A 21,596-nucleotide genomic window follows, 5' to 3' on the forward strand; every position below is an offset into this window, starting at 1 on the left:
AAACATGCATTCTAAATCCTAAACTTTCAGACTAAGCAAGATTGAATCAAACAGTTTTTTTCACTTCACTGGATGTTGCAGGTAGGTTACAGTTCTTAATACACAGGCTGAATTTCCTTCTCAGTCTGGGACCAATCTTCTCAGTTCAAAGTTTTTGTCTTTCCTTATTACCTTCAGCAATAGTAAGGGAGGAGAGAGGTGGTTTCATGATGCCACTATCCCTTATTTTATACTCTCAATTCATGTCCCTGGAAAGATACTGGCCCAGGCATGTCCTGGTAGGCCTTGCTGAGTCACGGAGTTGAGCAATTCCCATTAAGAACATAAGAACATAAAAACGGCCGTACCGGGTCAGACCAAAGGTCCATCTAGCCCAGTATCCTGTCTACCGACAGTGGCCAATGCCAGGTGCCCCAGAGGGAGTGGACCAACAGGCAATGATCAAGTGATCTCTCTCCTGCCATCTATCTCCATCCTCTGACAAACAGAGGCTAGGGACACCATTCCTTACCCATCCTGGCTAATAGCCCTTAATGGACTTAACAACCATGAATTTATCCAGTTATCTTTTAAACGCTGTTATAGTCCTAGCCTGCACAACCTCCTCAGGTAAGGAGTTCCACAAGTTGACGGTGCACTGCGTGAAGAAGAACTTCCTTGTATTTGTTTTAAACCTGCTGCCTATTAATTTCATTTGGTGACCCCTAGTTCTTGTATTATGGGAATAAGTAAATAATTTTTCCTTATCCACTTTCTCCACATCACTCAAGATTTTATATACCTCTACCATATCCCCCCTTAGTCTCCTCTTTTCCAAGCTGAAGAGTCCTAGCCTCTTTAATCTCTCCTCATATGGGACCCGTTCCAAACCCCTAATCATTTTAGTTGCCCTTTTCTGAACCTTTTCTAGTGCCAGTATATCTTTTTTTAGATGAGGAGACCACATCTGTACGCAGTATTCGAGATGTGAGCGTACCATCGATTTATATAAGGGCAATAATATATTCTTAGTCTTATTCTCTATCCCCTTTTTAATGATCCCTCAATCCTGTTTGCTTTTTTGACCACCTCTGCACACTGCGCAGACATCTTCAGAGAACTATCCACAACGATTCCAAGATCTTTTTCCTGACTTGTTGTAGCTAAATTTGCCCCCATCATATTGTATGTATAGTTGGGGTTATTTTTTCCAATGTGCATTACTTTATTTTTTACAATGTGCATTGTGTGGTGCTTGCTCAACTGTCTCCTATAGAATTGTAAATCTCTTGTTTACAATTCCCCTGCTGGTGGCTTCTATTGACCTAAGTTTGTAGGGTAGACCAGGCCACAGGCAAGTTTACCTTCAGCAATACTAGTGGTGTCCAACAGGGCCCAATAACATGAATGGTGCTGTACACATTGGCATACAAATGGTTCTGTAGGCAGCACCATCTTGCCTTCAATTAGTCAAATGCACATTCCATCACCATCCTGAAACTGCTCAGTGTGAAATTAAACCTTCTTCTGCCACGTGCTGTCACATCAGAGTTAGGCTTCATGAACCAGGGCAGTAAAGGACAGATTGGTCCCTTAAATTAACAGTGGCCACAGACACTCTGTTGATATCCATAGTATTGGGCAGGAATAAAGTCCCAGTGTATCCCAGTCTGAACACATGGGATCTCAGAAATACCCTGGTGTCATGTACCCAGCTGGTGTATCTCATGTTCGTGTTCATGAACCTCCTTCTGTGATCAACTGAAACCTGCATAACAAGCAAATAGTACCCTGTCCAGCTTACATATTCCTGTACGTCATCGGGGGGAGAAAGAGGGAGGATAGACTATGGCCACATGTGCCATTGATGGCAGCAGCACATTTCATGAAACTCATTCACGCAAAGCCAACAATTATTTTGGGAACATTAGCAATCTTCACCACCCCTGGGTAAACCACAGTGATAATGACCATGCACGCCCCCATCAGCAGAGCACCAACCATTGACTTGCCAACACCAAACTGAATCTGGGGTAGCCAGCCTTCAGAAAGCAATAGCAATCCATTTTTAGACGGATAGGGCCTCTCTCATCTGCATGCTCTGGCACTGGAGGGCCAGGACAAGCTGCTCAAACAACTCCATGAAGGTGTTCTTCCTCATGAAGAAGTTCTGGATCCACTACAGGCCATCCCAGGTCTACATGACAATGTAATCCCACCACTGCATGGTGTTCTGCACCAGAACCACTGGTCAGCATAGGAGGGTTCCACAGCTATCCAAACCTGCCACATCAACTGTCTCCACTGCTTCATGTCTGCATGCAGCCTGTGAGCTCTCTTAACAGGGCACAACATTGCCTTCCCAGGGCAACAAGCCATCACCAAAATGATGTCCAGTGTGTCTCATGTCCTGCATTGGCCTTCTGTTTCCTTTTAATTTATTGAGTTGATGGGCTAAGAGCACTTCTTTATGGGGGCTGAGGCAGGACAGACAAGTTCTCCCACAACACACTGCAAATGACTTCATACAGTGACACCGCTTAATATAGCATTAAGAACCTGCCAAAAATCCAGCCCAGCACATGGGCTAGTACAGCAGCATTGGGGATGCAGCTAAATAGGTCTGGCTTGGTAGGGCTTTGCAGTGGGGGTGCTATACCCAGGTTAATTTTGCAGTGAAGACATACCCCAACAGGGAAAGCTGTCTCTAGCCAAACAATAGCAACATAAAGATGCTCACCCCTTCCCTGTGTCATTCAGACATGAACATCAGTGCCTAATGCAACAATTTATATGCTAACATTATCAACCAAAGACAATTTCTTTTCCTCCCTCATTGTATTTTAAACAAAACGAGTAAATTAAATGAAAAGAAAAAACTGTTTGTGCAATATAAGGTTGAATAATTAAAATCCCCCAAAAGCATGGGAATGCAGAAGTTGAATTCCAAATTAACTCTGCCCTGGTTCAAATCTATATTTCTGTTTTTTCTAGTTAATTGTATAGTCTGTATATTATTGTTTGCTGTGCAATATAAACAGAAAAGATTTTCAACACAGCTGAGATTATGTTGCTGTTTGAAGCTGAACCTCTGCATTTCCTGACTTTCTGATATGTCAACTATGAAGCCTTAATGTTGCAGTAGTATAGGATTTTTCATGTAGAGCCAGCTCCGCAAATGCTGTAAATCACTGATTTACCATAGCCCAGGATCTGGCCTGTAATACATACATCCTAAAATCCAATATGCATGCACACACACTTGTGCATCATAGTGCCCCAACTGATAATCCATCTGTCTACATTTGTGATGCTGAATGCACCCATAAATCAGAAATGCTAACTACAGAGACCAAAAAAGTGATACTTTTTCTTCATCAAACTTCCACGATGTGAATTCAGTATTGAAGATTAATGTTGTATTGAACAATGCATAATTTATTTATAAATTTATTTTGAGAATGTCCCAAAATGACAGAGACTGGAAGCTATCCATGCTGACTTAAAAATTCAGATGGAAAAAAAAGCCAACAAAATATGAGCAGAGCTCAAAGAACTGAACACTAAACTAGTAGTCCTATAGGACCAGCTGTCTCAGACACTCTCAGGGAAAAGACCACTGGAGGAAAGCACTGAACTGACAAAGTGTGTGATTTATAATCTCTCATTCTCATAAAATGACTGTCGTTATTCTTGTGAGCTAAGAACCTGGAGCAAGATGTAATGGGCCACTGGGCTAAAAATGTAGTATAGATTTATTTCCATAATTACAGCCAGCAAAACCCTTGAATGGGGAACAACTAACTTGGCTCTGAAAAGTGTAAGGATACCTTTAAAATAGGTAGGATTTATCTGTTGAGTGAAGTGTGTGCTGCTCTGAGAATGTCTAAAATTTAGGGGAAATAAATGGCAGGATCAGTAGATGGGGGAAACGCTAAAACAAATTCTGCTACCTTTCTTTCTCCCTCCCCTCTACCTCTCTCTCTCTATTTGCACCTTCCTTGCCATTGTTCTGCTTCTAAATCATTTGTACACCATAGTATGTCAGAATCTGGTAATAAAGGCTACTTTGGTTTTACTTAAAAGAATGATTCATATAACTTTTTTTCCCAAATGCAACATCTTTTTCTTTTCCTCTGAGATCTTAATTACCTCTCTGATTTGGTATAGTTTAAAAAATCCACTTCAATATTCCTTTATAATGTGCTACATTTCTCACTTCAGCAGGGCTTATAAAATTGTCAGTGGCTGAGTGGCTGAGGTTAGCTTGGGAAAGGAGATAAGAGCAATTGATGTGGGGTGCATAAAGCAAAACATTAATGACAACCAAATAAAAATACACAAGGCTCCCAGCCATCTTAGAATATGCAGAATATGACTTCAGCTCCTGAGGTTTTATCAGAGACTTTTCTCAAACCATCCTGCTTTGCTGAAACTGCTACCTATAGTATGTCCCAGTTTACTGTCTCAGTTCTTTCATACAGCACAGCTATCCACATTGTTGCAGATCCTATTGATTACTTACTGCTGCACCTGCAAAGCTTTGAAACTGCCGTGGCTGATGATGTCCAGTGAGTGACTGATTACTTTGCAGATAGAGGGCCAGATTTTTAAAGATATTTAGGTACCTAAATATGCAGATAGGTGCATAGTGAGATTTTCAAAAGCCTCCAGCACCTAACTCCCCTTGATTACATATTCAAAATAGTAGTTTTTATCATTTCCTTTAGGTTTTCAGGAGACAATGCTATCAGTGACATCAGCTTAGTGGTGGCCTCTTTAGTTGATAAATGCATTAAAAACATGGGGGCAAATGAATAAACTCCATATCTGCTAAACTGCTAAGGCTGACTGTGTTTGAATTTTGGGCAATCATTTTCAGGCATGAAATCATACAGTTAAAAATGGAAGTGACCTATGAAGCTATCTAACCATGGTTACAAGCTGTTTCAAATTTTTAAAATAAAGTATATTTTTGTTGCACTATCTCTGGAAGGGTAGTAGCACTGGACAGCCCAATCTGAGACAAACATAGGGCAGAATAATCTCTCTTATAAATATATAAATTGGTCCTTCTGAAACACCTAGTATTGGCCACTGTCAGAAGACAGGATACTGGGCTAGATGGACCTTTGGTCTGACCCAGTATGGCTGTTCTTATGGTCAGAAACCAATTTTATCTGCACTAAATTACCTTAAACCTAGAAATTACCAGATTGTTTTTATAACAGAGGCTAGTGCTTCAACATGTAATGATAAGGGGCTTTACACAAATACAGCATTCAAAGCTTAAATTAATACATATAAAATACTTCTAGGAATAGCTGTGTCAGGGACATTATAGTCTAATATAGTCTGCCTGCATTATTTTTAATATATTATAAATACAAATAGACCATGATGTGAAGTAACAAATTAAAAATCCTAACAAAATGTTATTTAAAATAGGTCAGCATTACAAAAGAGAAAATTAGTTGAGTACCTAAATATAATCATCAAAGGCCAGGAAAGACAGAAATTGTGAAAATTATCAAAGCTTCATCATACTTAAGCCTCACTCCTAAAAATACTTATTCATGTGCTTAATTTTACTATTGTGAGTAGTCCCATGACTTAGCATTTGCAGAATCACTGGCATAGTTTTGTAAATACATGGGTCTCCGTCCTGCAAAGACTTATATGCATGTTTAATTTTAAATAGTGAGTTGTCCAACTGACTTCAATCAGACTTCTCCCTGGGCATAAAGTTAAGCACATACACAAATCCTTGCAAGATTAGGGCCTTAGGCTACAAGATCTTTATGATAAGAATCTGAAGCTCTCCATTTTTAATGTCAGGACAGTGCCTAGCATATTTTCAGTGCTTAATAAATAAATAATAATGATCATTTAATTTTGCATAAGTGCCATATTAGGTCCTGGCCTGGTTTCAATTTACAGGTCCTCAAAACTTCTTTAGTGCCAACTTTTTCCCCCCTTTTACTTTATCAATGCAGACACTACATGGAGTTTGGTAGGAACAGAGCATAGAAGCAACTAGATGAATACAACCAAGAAAAATAATAATAATTAATAATAATGCAATTTAGCAGAACAATCCAATCAGGCTTCTGCTCTCAAACACAGTGTATGCTTGTCCCCCTCCAATATTTAGGACTGTAACTGTTTTTTGTTTAGTATTAGGGGGTAGCCGTGTTAGTCTGTATCTAAAAATCAACAAGGAGTCTGGTGGCACCTTAAAGACTAACAGATTTATTTGGGCATAAGCTTTCGTGGGTAAAAACCTCACTTCTTCGGATGCATAGCTATGCCACCAGACTCCTTGTTGTTTTTGTTTTTTGTTTGTTTGTTTTTATAGGTATTGCTATTACTTGATTTTAAAAAGTTCTCTTTTGTCTGGTAGATAAAGGTTAAATCAATTATATTCAGTCTTCCAATACATGCATTAATAATAATCAAAGACTGACATTTTCTTACCTGTGACTTCTCATGGTAGATTATGTCTTGATACCTTTAAAACTCTATTCTAGAGTGAGAAAACAATGGTGAAATTTTGCCCCACTGAAGTAAATAGAGGTTTTGCCATGATTGCACCCAATGTCTTCAGCAATCTCTGGTGTGAATCCTATTTCTCTAACTGCGTATGCTTCATTTAATCTCTGGTAGAGGTTTTCCATCTTCCTCCCATCCTCTCTGATATAGGAGTGCCTCAAGATTCCATATTTGCTCTTTTTCGCTTAATGTGAATGGTACAGACAGAAAGTGCTGAGGAAAGTTAGGGGTGTGAATAGATGATGACATAAAGATCCAAACCTCTTGATGGTTGTTCAAAAAAAAATCCCAGTCATGCAAGGGCATGAATAAGTACGACAGTTATATAACAAACAGCCTAGAATTCACTTGAATGGTACAAACACTCCAGCAACTTACTTGTAAAATTGTCCTTAGAAATGTCTTCGAATTGTTGGCAGCCATGTAGAAAGATTTTGCTCAGACTTTGCCCAGAGGTACTCTCTTGGGCACTGACCAAGCTAGGGATGACCCATACCAATTGGAAACCTTATTTTCTGGATGTTATGAGCATGTGAAAACAGACTGATTTAATAGAAACCCTTTTACAACCTTCACCTTAGCATTTCCTACCAATGGGAAGCTGTAGTAAGCGTGACAGCATATTAGATATGGAGGATGCTGTTATTTTTGACATATTGTACCCAGATTTTCTGGGATCTGCTTTTATTTTAAAAATGGTCAAGGGCGCGTGCCGGGGGAAGGCAAGCCGTGGCACAGGCACCCCCAATTAATGGAGGCACAGAACTCTTCCAGCCCCATGCCAGGGCAGATGAGAGCTCCTGTGGCCCTGGAGCCACAGGGGGAGATCCAGCTTTTCCAGCTGCTGTGGGAGTGCAAGCTCCACTGCCCCTGGGGCCGCAGCAGGGAGAACCAGGTCCTGCTTCTGGGGCTATGGCAGGGAGAACCAGCTCCTCTGGCCGCTTGCGGGGGAGGGGAGAAGAAAAGAGCGAGCTCCTCTGGCTGCGGGGTCGGGGGCAGGAAGGGATGGGAGGACAAGAGAGCCAGCTGCTCCAGCTGTGAAGGCAGGGAGAGCCAGCTCCTCCGGCCACTGGGGGCACAGAAAGTGCCCTTCCAAAAGCGGTCAAATTTTTATTCCAGTGCACACCCCTGAAAATTAACACTCTTGAAGTCCAGCCTAGAGATTCCCCCTAGGCTTGGCTGCTTCTAGGGTTCCTTCCTTAGGGGCTTGACTCTCTCAATTCCAAATTCGCAGTCCTCTAATCGCATGATGGAGTCTAACAAATTGCAGCGGCCCCAAACAGTTACTCACCTACAGCTCCATACAGGGTTCTAACAGCTACTTCTAACCAGGAGGTTAATGGCTACAGGGGCAATGGGAGAATCCTATTCTGCCACCCACTGCCATGGAACTGATGACCTCTACCCACCCATCCTCACAGAGCATTATTACTAAGACTTTGTAGGAGATGGGGTGAATGCATTTCTTCCTTAGAAAGTAGCATGTGGCTTATATAAAAGTGTATAGAGAAACAGTACTTAAAATGTCACCATATGTTGCTGTGTATTGGAAAGGCTATGAAACTACGCCAATATTTATATGGTCACCAATATTTAAAACACATGTATGATATTTTGAAATATACCGCTACTGCGTACGGAAAATATCTGTAGTTTTTGTATGAAAAGTCAGTCTCTGTATGTTTACTGAAACTCAGTTTGTAGTCAGGGAAAATGATATTTATCTGGAGGAAGCTTACTGCTAAAAGTCACTGTAAATCTGCTGGCTGTTTGCTGAGACGTCAAGCTGGAGAAAATGGAGGCAGTTATTACTGAGTGTCCATTGACAATATGAAATCTTTCTTTTATAGCATTTGTTTAAGTAAGAGAAGTTTACCCAGTCTACGGAGCATTATGCTGTGGGAAATTAAACAACGGCAGGAGCAACTGCATCTTCTTTATATACTTGTCAGCTCGTCTTCCTGCCACTCTTTTTCTTTCCAGAGACTGCAGGCATTTTCAAACAGGGATCAGGTCTTCATTGTGTTTGCACACTAGCTAGCACATCGTGAGAAGTACTAGACACAAATAAAGAAGAATAAAAAATGACCAGAAAAGTCTCAGAAGTGACAGTTATAGCTAGAGAAAAAAAATTATAGACTGTAAATACATTTGTTTTACTTACTACAACTGAACGTTTGTGGCATTCTCTTCAGGTACCCCGGAACCGTAAGCCAGTGTAATTCATCTGGAATTCCTCCAGGGGATAGTACTACTGGACCTTAAATTGTGTGACAGCCCCTGCCACACTAGCCTGTCTGCCTTACCAGCAAACTCCTCAAGACTCTACCAGTTTAAACCTTGCCTTGCAGGTAACATTCAGTGAACCCCAGTTCCCAAGTTCCCCAAAGACATCTCTCTGTAGTGTCCAGTCCTTCTCACTGGACACTCACAGAAATTAGTAAGTCAGTCTATCCAAAGAGACAGTACAAACACATTAGCCTGTTTGCCCAGCTGAGGACATACTCTTTACCTTAGTACACAGCAGTAAGATGCTTTATAGTAAAACTAAGAATACATTTATTAATAAAGACCATAGATTCAAGTGATACTAAGCAAGAGGAAAAGAAACAGGTATGGTTATAAACAAAACACACTTTCTGGTGACTAAAACTTAACTTTAGCAAGTTCCTATCTTTGCCTAAGTAGCTTTTCTCATTTTCATCGAGTAACCAGTATTTCCAGCCCTTCTGGCAAGAGGATCCACCATTCACAGAATCAGAGGATGCTGATCCATTTGTCCTGTAAGTGATGGATAACTATGGGGTTCTCTCCCCTTCTTTTTATAGTGCAGTAAACCATTAACATGTATTCCTTTGGCCTATATGCCCCAGACGGAGTTCTTCTCCCCTGCTGGGATGCAGATGACATGCTGTCTTCCTTACCCTACTCTCAATTTGCTTTGTCTGTAGACTTAGATGCAAATGTAACTTCCATTGTCTCTGGCCTCACCTTGCTCAATTTACACTGGAGACACAGGCAAAACAGCATTCCTTTATCTAGGACAGCCTTCTTTATCCTCTCTCCTCAGATTACTTGGTCTGCATGTATTTTCAGCACACACACATAACTTTTTATACACAACCCATACATACATCACATAATGATATTCATGACCAGCATGTCACCAGTTTTCATAAGATACCTCCCCAGACACTGTTTGACTACATATTCTGATAAATGTGTTGGGTGTGACCTTCGCTAGTTGACATAAAAGGGCTCCTAGAGTCACAGTTTATTATATCCATATCCGTTATTAATGGAGTGCAGTATAAATACCAGTTAGATATTATATTTTGTTCCCCCTAATTTTTCTAGTGTGCTGAGCAATTGCTGGTGCCTCTAGATTGTTGGGGTTTTGTTCATGAGCAAATAAATGTTGAAAAGTCTCCCTTAAACATTTTAAAGTAACCCTTTTGTTCAGTGACAAATGTTATCCCCTAAGGCTCTCTGTCCAACTTTTCCTTCTATATTAGATGAGGTGATTTGAGCCAAGAAAGGCATTCCTCTGCCATTTCCCATGATTTATATTGGATCTTCTAGAGGCAATTTTTCCTGTCACTGTTGACAAAATGTGATGCTTTTGACAGGCGAGAGGATTTCAATCTCTTCACCTTCACTGCTCTACCTCTCCTCTGTTTTCTTTATTTTCTCTTCTTGTTTTCCTCTTATTCATATTTTTGTATTTTCCTCCACTCTCTCTGTCTTTTTGGCCACCATTTTCTACACTTTTTTCTCTTCCCTTCAGCTTCCTTGATCTTTCTCCTTCTTTTCCCTTCATCCTATTCTCTGTCTCTTTGTCTCTATGCAGTTCATTTGTTTTTTTAACTTAAATTGCAAGCACTGCTGTGTTGGAGTGCTGCTAATGCCCTCTGATGCTCCTCTCTCCAATCTGTGCATGTTACATGCAGCGCTGCGAGGAATGCTGATCAACGCAGGCTGAGTAAAGTACAGCAGTGTAACACTGAGGCGATACAATGAACAATTTCATTCCATCAATTTTAAAAGTCAGCCAGATAACAAACCTTGCCTCCCTTAACCAAATGTCACACCCAAGTGTCAACGGCTGTACTTTGGTCTTTCACTCAGCATCCATTGCTGAACAGATTAACTGAATACAAGACATTCTCTCGGGAACAAAGGCCACCATTTTGCCTACTTGCAGAGTCTGGACAAATAACAACACTGGAAGCTCTGCAGCACGCTCCTTCTGGGGAATCAGACCCCTGCCCATTATGACTGGTGAAATCCAGTGAAGAAAACTAAGACCACTACTGACAGAAACCATGGCTTTCTTCAGTGAAGGCAATCTACTCTCATACTTGAAACGTGATTGCAGGGGTCCTGGAACAATTTGTGTAGTGGGGGTGCTGAGAGCCATTGAACCAAACTGTAAACCCTGTGTATGATGGAAACCACTTCAAGCCAGGGGGTGTGGCAGCACCCCCAGTACCTTTAGTTCCAGCACCCCTGTGTGATTGTCAGAAGAACACTCAAGAAACAGTATCTCAAATTATCACCCCATCTCCAGTCTCCCTGCCGCACAAAAGCTCTATGAAAATATGGTGATGACAATATACCAGGAGCACCTAGCCTTTGACAGCATTCCAGACCTAGGTTTGAGACCAGACCATGGCACAGAGATAGCTTTAGTAGCAGTGATGGGTGACCTCCTTACAACTCTAAGCCATCATTTTGGCCCTCAGATCCCAGACTCAGTTCTGCACCAGACTGGTGCACAGTGGTCTCAACAGACTCAAGAATCAAACCCATCACTTTTATGTTAATGCTAAATGTTGTTTTGAGTACTTAAATTCTATGGTGATTGTTGCTCCATACATACCTCAGACAGCTAGATTTGAGCTCAGTTGTACACAGTATATATATGAATACAGTCTTTCAACTGAACTAAAAAAATATAGACACCTCTTCCAATGAAACAGCTGCATTTTAAATACATCTTTTCTCTTTTTTTCCAGGGAGTAAAATCCTGAGGCAGCATACCTGTACATCCCTTCCTCACTGGAGACAGGCAGCAATAATAAACTCTACCTGTTCTAGAAGACAAAGGGTTTTCACTGACCCCCATTGTTTAGCTGATATGAAGTTAAATCTCTTAGAGCCTCTCCTTCCAGTATGCAACACTTGCTCACACTTCCATCTGACAGCAGAATGTGCTCTCATATCGGACACAAACTGAATTCTTTCTCCAAAAGAGGTACAGCTTCCACATCAGGACACTAGGAGCACCAGTCTGCTAAAGGAGTTGAAATACAGAGGTCATTATGGAGGCCACCAGTCTCCTGCATGGCACTTATTGTACCATCAAAGTCATCAAGGTGTCCCAGAGCTGCCTTTTAAAAAGAAGCTAAATTTCCAAGTCTGACAAATTTCTGTAGCTCTGTTAACACAGCAACATACTGAAACTGTGGAACTAAAATCAAGTCATAGTCTAATAAAAGAGGGGAGATCCTATTATCTGCTGATGTGAGAGAAATGTTGGTTTTTTGTCAATCCCTACTGTATGAACTGTGTTTTCAATTAAAATGTTTCGCTTATTTCAGCTCACTAGTTAGAAATAAAAGGAACATGTTGTATTGATAAAAAAAAAACATGCTCGACAAGCACAGGCTTGTCAAAATTAGTTCATTAGGCCCCATTCAAATTGTGCTTCTTGCCATGCTTTGCAGCCAAAGTAGTTTAACGCTTTTGAAATAAACATTGTTAATTGTTTGCCTTTTTTCTCGTCATATGTTTTTGCTTTGATAGTTTGGGAACATGATGCTAATTGAAAACCTTTCAGAGGAGCTTGATCCCATTCTATAGCCTGTGAAGCTCAGACTGACATTTCAGCAAAGTGGAATGGAACATATCTGGTTTGGAAGAGGCTGTTACTCATTACAGCAGGGATTTCAAGCTCTACATGACCACCCATCTCCAAAATCCTCATTATCTGCCTGAAGTATCTGTCAAAGTATGTTTTCTCTATACAAGTTACTAGAAGAGGAAATCACAGGGATTAATCAGAAACTGTTGTTGTTGCTGTTGTTGTGAATACCTGTTAGGGGAGATAGAGAACTGGAGAGGTGAAATTGCCCAGGAATGGAGAAAAAGGATGGGAGCAGAAGCAAAGGAATATTCTTCAGGAGGCATAGAAAGAGACATCACCCTGGTTGCACAGAGAGAACACTGAAGTTGTAGGACATCACTGCCGCCATGTTTATTTCAGGAAATTACTCAGAAAATGTGTAACACTCAAATATGGAGTAACTTCCTGGAAAAAAAATTAAACCTTGTATTATGAAAAGTTTCTTAAGAACTTAGAAATATTTTCTGTCTCCCAGAGACATCTCTCTTCAGTTTAATTCCAACATTTAAAATAAAAGTTTTCAAAAGGTAGTGGGCAAATTTTTCAGTTGTGCACAACAGTGCATAGGCAGCCATGAAAGCTTAAAAAAACTGATTTGTGCACAAATCAGATAATTTTACATCTAATTTGAGTGTAAAATTACCTAGAGAGCAAATGCAAATGCATAGGGGGTGTACATTTTGTGGAAGAACCCATTGCACTGCAGCTGAAAAATTAGTCCACTCTGAGTAGGAATGATTCTGTGAAATACTTTTAGAACATTTTTAAGGAAACCAAGGTGATGGTGTACATTAGAGGTGGACCTGGCAGTGCTGCCTAGTATTAAAATTCTCTCCTTCTCTCCCCCCCACCCCACACACACGGTTCAATTTCACTGCTGGAGAAACAAACATGACAATATTATACAACTCCAGGAGAACCAGACACTGACTAGCCTGATCTCAGTCTCTGTGCTGACTGAAAAGTAACAAATAAGCAGCATACATGCGTCAAAGGAAATCTTATTTTTAATTGTTTCAGTTTTAATTATTTTAAGTCGGTGTTACAGCAATTTATAAACATTTTCCTCTTCAACACAGTTTTTAATATTAATCTGCTATTCTCTTCGCTGTACACTCTGAGTGGGTATGCCATCTAGTGTGTTTTATAGTACATTTAAACAAGACAACTGAAGAAATAGCCATCACAGTACTTATCTCTTACACCTATTGTAAAAACAGACCATAAAATGAGAACAAATAAGAGCACTGGCAATTACCCTTATCATGTGTATTCTGGCAAGAAAGGTCAAAAGGTTCTGTCTCCCTGTGTGGGAGACACACACACACACACACACACCTATATCTATCTATAGATAGATAGATAGATATGGATTGATTTTCTCTAATACGGTTTCTCACCTGATTTCCAATGGTTTTCTTAGCTACAGTATGCCATGCAGTAATAATGTTATTAATAAGGGAGTTTAGTCCCCTTTCTAAATAGGCATCCATAATTCCCATTGATGCTAACAATAAAATAAAAAACCCAATATAGCAAAGGTTCAGGTAGTATGCAGGTTCTAGAAATATGTACAGATGTGGACAGTGGGGACACAAACTCAACTGATATACAACAATGTAACTCCATACATCAGCTGAGAAGCTGTCCCTGTAATGGTAATAGTATACTATATTGTATATCTCTTCAATATTTATGTTTTTTATGTTTATTATGAGTTTCTTAAAGCACTATTGCTATAGTGCTGATTTTTGTACTGTACAGGTCCAAATAGTCAGTTGGTGCTAAGGAAATACTAGTAACTATAACAATCTCACCCTGAAATACCAAATACAAGTATTTTATATTTATTTTTCAGGTAACTTTCCTTAATTTAATGATTACCTCAAGTCTAGAAGATCCACTGTTAAGTATTCTTGCTAAAAAAAAACGCTTAACTTAGAAGACAAAAAGAATCAGCTTTATTTAGATGATGCAAAGAACAGGTGTTTTTTCTACATACCCCATGCAAATATTGTTAAAGAGTTTTAAAAAAAAACTTCATGCAAATCAAGCTGCCGCTCTCTAGTTTTAATCTGGAATATAAATACTTGTCTCTATGCATGTTCATATTTTTTTTCTGACTCTGTAACTATGCTATAAATATTACAGCATGTCCTGGTGTTGACCAGCATAAGAAACCTCTTATGATCTCAGGAAAACACACAATCTTTCCAAAAAATAAATATTCTACTAGAATAACCCAAATTTATACATGTTGTAATTAGGGATTTACTAAATATATAGTTGGGTTTCAAAAAAAAAATATTAAATTGAAAACCATTGTCCTCTTCTCATTTGCAATATACTAAAATTATTTAATACAAAAAACAGTCCTGAATTGTAGTGACAGATTTGTGAAGTCCTAGAGAAATGCTGATGAATTCTCCCTCTCTTTTTTTTAAGCCTATTTTATACCAGCCAGGCAAAAACAGATTGTTATTCGACTGTAGCTCTGTTCAGATGATTTTCGTGTTTCTTTAAATAACCATTTTTTGTATTTTACAGAAAGCCGTTTAAAAAAATAGAAGATCAGATTTTGGAAATTTTATCATTGTCACAGGGAAACATCCTGGAGGACGAATGAGCTATTGACATTCTCTCCTCAAGCAAGGAGCTGTCCCAGGAGATCCATGAGAAACAAGAAATAACAACAAAGACTGAAAAACAAATTGATGAAACCAGAGATGGCTACAGACCTGTAAATAGCTTTTCACACTGTCGCGGTTACAGTTTGAATTGAATAGTTTAGTTTTGCAAATTGATGGAGAAATCCACTTATTTCTTTAAAAAAAAAATCCTGCTGAAGAACAGATTTTAGATTAAATCCGATTTAAAAATAAATGCACAGAGTGACATTTAGCAAAATATCAAAAATCATTTGCACTGGCATATTAAGGAGTGCTGGTGGGGAGGAAGCATGCATAATTTGGAGGGTTTCTTTTAATATTTCAATTGGGACCCATTGTGTCATTATTCACAAGTATGGCTTTCATTGTGTTTTATTGGATTAGGCTGCAAATCACTGAGGCGTAGTGTCCTTTGTCATCTCTAACCTGGTTTACATCAATTCCATGTATCAATACTCTTTGGCTTAGTTTATTAATCTACACATCAGTTCTATCAACAACAGTGAACCCTCTAATTTATTAGATGAAAGGATCAGCAACCTTAATGGTCATTTTACATACAGGCACATTTAAACATATACACTGTTATCACAGATTAGGGAAAGGAAATCCTAAAGCTTGTAACTATTGGAGCCTCCAGTTGCTATTATAATACAAATATGTATTTATAATAATTATTAAATGTTTCTATGGCTGGGGTGGGATTGGGGGTAAGCTCCCAACTCCTCTATAATACCCCAAATGGCCAGCAGAACCAATAGCCTCTGACAACTAAATTCTCCATTACTTCCCTTCACGTGGCAGAGGTGTTACTGCTAAAAATGGGGGGGTGAGGAAGGCGAGTGGTGCCTTAAAAGAAACCAGATTTCTCAGGATAGGTGGGGCTCTTCAGCCTTGGTAGGCAGACCACCTAGGAGAAGGAATTCTGAATTCTAACCAGGGGTGCCACACCCCTCACAGTGGATGAAGAATATGGCAGTGGATACTGGAGAGGAGATGTGGAGGATTTCAGATCTCAAACCTCTGCCCTCAGTTCCCAAAATGGTGCCCTGACTTCAACCACCACCCAACAGCTCTCTAGAACCAGTAGGGGAGAGGGGCTGGTGGGACTCTGGCCCAGCAGAGGCTCTGCTCACGAAGCTCCTGATTGGAGCAGACGTTCAGCCCCACTGATTGGCCTGGATGCGCTACTTAAACTAGGAGGCACAGGAAGTTGCTGAGCAGCCTGACTCAAGTTGCTGCAGCCTGACTCAAGTTTGGCCCTTGATATTGCTATCTGACTTTGGCTTGACCCTGCACTGTTCCCTGGTTCCTGACTCTGGTTTAACCCTTGGCACTATTCCCTGACTCCAAGTCAACTTGGCACAGCTGTCTGGCTCTGACTCCAGTCCTGACCTTCGGCGTGACTCCTGACACTGATTCTGGCTCAGTCTTTGGCATGACTCCTCAGCCTGACTCTTGATGTGATCCTGATTCTGGCTCTGGTTCCTGGCTTCTGACCCTGGCTCTGATCACCCACTCCATGGCCCCAATACAGCAGTGCATTTGAGAAGCAGCAACTGCATTCCAAGTTGCACAGGTTGCAGTATGGTACACGTCTCAAGCCTGTGTGATGAAGACTGCTGGACTATGATTCTTTGAATGTTATTTTTACTATTCATTGTGAAGGGACACTGAAGTGCTTTGCACTATGAGAGAATGTATGTACACAATTATGAAAAACCAAATGTCAGTGGAATTATATTGTGGTTTGCCCATGGTGAATCCTGTTCTCATAAAAGGGAGTTGTCTTTTTCTCCTCAGTATAAATATTGGTGATGTGCTCTTCCCAGATTCAGAAACTCCAGAACCACTGTGAATAGTTTCCTTCTTCCACCAGGGGGCTCCTGATATAAGAAACCCCCTTGCCCATAACAATGTTACAAAAAGGAAATAATTCCCTCTGCCTAATCATTGATCATTCCCAGTATGCTTCCAGTGAGCTACATTTTCAAAAGACCGAACAGCAGACACATGCATAAAATAAGCTTAACTATTCACATAAAAACAACCACCTCACCAACATTTTTAAGAACACAAGAAACTAATTGTCTTTAAATACATACAATTTTCAACAGCTGTATTTTTGTATTTACAAGTGAATTTAGGGCTCATAAAGGTGCTGGACTAACAGGGCTGGGAACGGAATTCCTCTTTTTACTCAAAGAAGAGGTACAACATGCCCAGTGACACTGAAAGCTTCCTAACATCTGACCATTAATATCCATTAATAACTGGCAGGGGCATATTAAAGCTGGCTAGTGTCCAGCACTTCCAAAATTTTGGGTCCCATGCTCTCAAATTACACTGCCCTTGCATACTGTCTCTCCATCCCCATCTCTGCATATAGCATATTGCTTCCACACATTCAATTCTTTCTCCATCCCTAACACAGCAGTTCTTCCCTAGAACATTCTTCCTTCTAATCCCTTTATGGCTCTAAACAAGGACCTCTCCCCATCTTCTCTTTCCTTCCATAGTTTCAAACAGGAGCCTTTTCTCCTAATCCTCTAGCCCAAATCTAAGCAAAGATCCCCTTCCTTCTCCATCAACAGTCCCCTTACTATCTTCTGTCTCCTAGAAGTGCATTGCTTTTTTTCTAAAGGTACCTGGCTCCAGCCTCTTTCTCTTCTCCCTGATGAGGTATGGAGGTAGTGGCAGGTCCTTCCTAGCTGGGTTCCTGTGTCCTCACCTTCTTCTGAAGTAATTTTGCTCAGCAGGGCCATCGCAAGTCTATTGGAATAACATGCCTGCTGCATCCCTCCTGCTTTCTGTGGTCATTCCCAGTATGCTTCCAGTGAGCTACATTTTCAAAAGACCGAACAGCAGACACATGCATAAAATAAGCTTAACTATTCACATAAAAACACCCACCTCACCAACATTGCTCTCAGTCTCATTCTTGACTTAAAGAGGCAGGGTACACCTCTAGGTCTCTTCCTTTTCAGCTGCCCCTTCTGCTCAGGTTTCTTCAGTAGGCAATCTATTGCTAGAGGAGATGGTGTCAGGTGGGAGGCAGCTGGTACTACAGAAGGCCCAAAAAGCAAACAGCTATGCAAGGTGACTGCCTGTAGGAGTGGATACTCCTTTCCTGCTTCTGTGGATCCATTGTTTGAGAATCTTGGGCTGTCCCACAGCCCAGGGCCCAGAGCTGCAGAACCAGAATTCACCCTCACCTCACCATAAGAAAAGACTGGGACCAAAGCTCCTCAGTAACCTTTCAGATGGTAAAAATGAATTTTGATCGCTATTAAGCTGGGCCAGGCTGCTAATGGTGACCAAGAAGTTGAAAATCTCTGTATTCCATTATCAATCACCTTAGTCAATCCCTCTTAATATTGTTTTTTAATTAAATAGTCTCTGATGGGATAAATTAATTTCACCCCTCTTACGAGGAGGCTAATACCAACTCTCGCAGTTGTCATGAAATCCTAAAATAAATAACTTATGTCTATTTGATGGTTTTTGTTCTGAATGTCTGTCTACACAACAGACAATGTTTTAGTAACTTATTTATTCATAGGCACAGCAGGATCTGATGGCTGGAAGTTGAAGTTAGGAAAATACAGACTGAAAATAAGATGAAATTTTTTAACTGTGTGGGTTATAAACCATTTCCCCAGATTACTAAGGGGCATGGACAGATCTGCAGCTAGGGTATTTTATCATAGCTCCATTGCCTTCATTGACAAGCTACGATAATTTACACCAGCTAAGGATCTGCCTCAGAGTCCTTAAATCAAAATCAGATGCCTTTCTAAAAGATAGGCTCTACCACAAGTTATTGGTTAGGATGCAGGAATTAACTGGTGAAATTCTGTGGCCTCTGTAAAGGAGGAGGTCAGACTAGATGATCATAATGGTCCCTTCTGGCCTTCATATCTTTGAATCTATACCTATTATTGCATGATTAAATACAGATAAATTATGCTTCTAAATTAAACACTCATTACAGCCTCCTACACTTTGTGCTGGAAATTGGAAAAGTGTTCCATTTAATCAATTTACTCCACCTCCTCTTCATTACTGCTCGAGCACCAGAGCTAACAGCACAAGCTATATATTGAACGTGTTTGATAGTTTCACAGTCCAGGTGTATTTCCCTAAAATAGTTTTGTTTTTAGAACAGTAAGCACTTGAGTCTCGGATTTTATACTGACACTATCTGAACACATCTACTTCTGAAGTCCCCTCATTAGGTAGCCAAGTAGATTTAGGATTCACCTTTCTCTTTATCCCATGCAGACCTGGCACTGTTTCTCCCACGTTTCTATCTGCCATATACCAGTATAAGTAGCAATGAATTCTGTCCTTTTTAACTGCAGATAACCTTTCTTAAATTTTTCTAGCTAATTGAAATGTCTTGCCTCTTTTAAGTTGTGTTCTGCCTGGAGTTTTAATTGGTCCTACATTTTAAAGGGCCTATATTCAAAATCTGATATTTGATAGATCTCCAGGGTCTTATTGCTGGCAGCCAGAACTGTCTCTATGGCTGGTTTATATTCAGGCTTAAATAACGTCTTCCTAATTGCTTTTTTTTCCCTTTAACTTAACTTCAATTGGGAAAAAGTCAGTCTTTTCTGTAAAGTAATTTGGAAAAGAAATTCCGATCCTAGTTTCTTGCTGAGTTAGTGTTAAAAACCCCTTGCTGTTGAAAAATCTAGGCATTGCCCAATATTATTTAATGTGTGCTTCTAACTCAGTGTTGCTAGATACGGGGACCTGGAAGTCAGAACTCTTGGGTTCTGTTCCCAACTCACTGTGTCCATGACTTACTCCCTGGCTAATGAACTTAACTCTTGTCCACTAACCTGTACAAAGGGCATGGTATTTACAGGGTTCAAAGAGGCAGTGTGAGTCTTTTAAATTAGATCCTTTTGGATTAAAGGCATTATATAGATGCAAGTAGTAATAATAATCCACAAGCATTATTTCATACCATTTATTATGGATCTACTTTAGACATGTCTAATACACCCATCACCATACTATCTAGTTACCAGAAACATAGTGTCCCTATATATTTCACTGAGTTTCCTTTGCAAAAGTCAAATCCAAATCCTCTGGGCCTTCCTTTCAATTTATATTTTCCAGAAATTATCACCAAGAGTTTCCAATTTCCCTTTTTCTAAGAGCTGTATTGAGGGTGAAATTCAGCTCTGTGCAGAGAGTTCAGCAGGCATAACATATGCCACCTCGGCCACTGAAATAGAGTTTAAGGTCCCAATCCTGCAAAGACATAAACACATGCTTAATAAACACGAGTACTCCCACTGAACTCAACAGGATTACTCATGTGCCTAAATGCAGACAAGTGTATATGTTTTAGCAGGCTCTTGAGCCCAAGTGAGATTTGCACTGGCCCTCTGCAGAAGGGTGAATGGTAGCTAACTACCTTTAAGCAATATACTGTAAGTAACTAATTGCCTGATTGTTGACAACATCTGCTTTCATGATATTTTGCCTAATACCTTAATCTGATATCGGTTATGAAGAGATTTGTGTATTTTCAAGCTATCATTTTTTTAATAACTGATGAGGCAGTCCAGCAGATTAATATCCCTTTCTTTGCACAGCAGAATAATGTTTATATGAATATCTCTTGCTTTAAAAAAAGTATTTGGACATTGCAAAACAAGAATTTTTTTGCATTCAGAATATCAGTTTTAAGTAGAAAATTGAACTTGAGGTGATCGTGTATAGGCAGGAGGGAAGTTAATTTCTTTGTCTATTCCATGTGCCACTCAGAAGCTATTTTGCACAGGATTTACTTTGTCATTCAAGTTTCAAGGTTAACATTTGCGCCTATTAATGACTGTGACTCTGAAATCCCTCAAACCAGTAAACTAGCACCATAATTCCAGAAACAAAAGATACGTGTGAAAAAAACCTGAATTGAGAATCCTGTGGGCCATTGAGAGTGGAATATATTAACATTCACCTCTAAAAGCTTTTCCCCATTGTTTATATATTTAAAAAAAAAAAAAAAAAAAGATTTTTTTCCCCCCCTTGCAGCATCTATGAGAATGTGTCGGTCTGTTTTTGAGAAACACAAATTACTCTCTTCATTTCTGCTCTGCGTAGGTTTGCAGAAGAACAAAGGCCTTGTAAACAGTGATGAGTGGCGTTTCCCTCTCACTGGGAGAGTTGTTTTGGAGATCCCACACGCTAATCCTGCCCTTACCTGGTTGAAGGATAAATTGTGGGGTGAAATTCTTCCACTTTCTACCCTACCAGCCTCCTCTGACTTAAACAGCCACTTTTGTTCACATGTAAGTTGTTGAAGCATGATTGAGCTTTTTATTTTCCCCTTTCATTTTCTGCCTTTGAAGGGGGAGTAAATTGCAACTACCACTGCCTGTTATTAAGACCTGAAGAGAAAATGTTTCGATTAAAGATTTTACAAACATTCAAGTAGCATTGTAATAAGCTCCATTTAGGAGGCAATG

The 21,596-nt window shown here is 39.9% G+C and overlaps 1 pseudogene; it reads left to right on the forward strand.

Annotated features, from left to right (window-relative positions):
* Positions 1-4,353: 4,353 nt before the first annotated feature.
* Positions 4,354-15,681, forward strand: LOC103307535 (dynein axonemal heavy chain 3-like; annotated as a pseudogene).
* Positions 15,682-21,596: the final 5,915 nt, after the last annotated feature.

Source organism: Chrysemys picta, chromosome 1, assembly GCF_011386835.1.
Source record: "Chrysemys picta bellii isolate R12L10 chromosome 1, ASM1138683v2, whole genome shotgun sequence".
Classification (NCBI taxonomy): domain Eukaryota; kingdom Metazoa; phylum Chordata; order Testudines; family Emydidae; genus Chrysemys; species Chrysemys picta.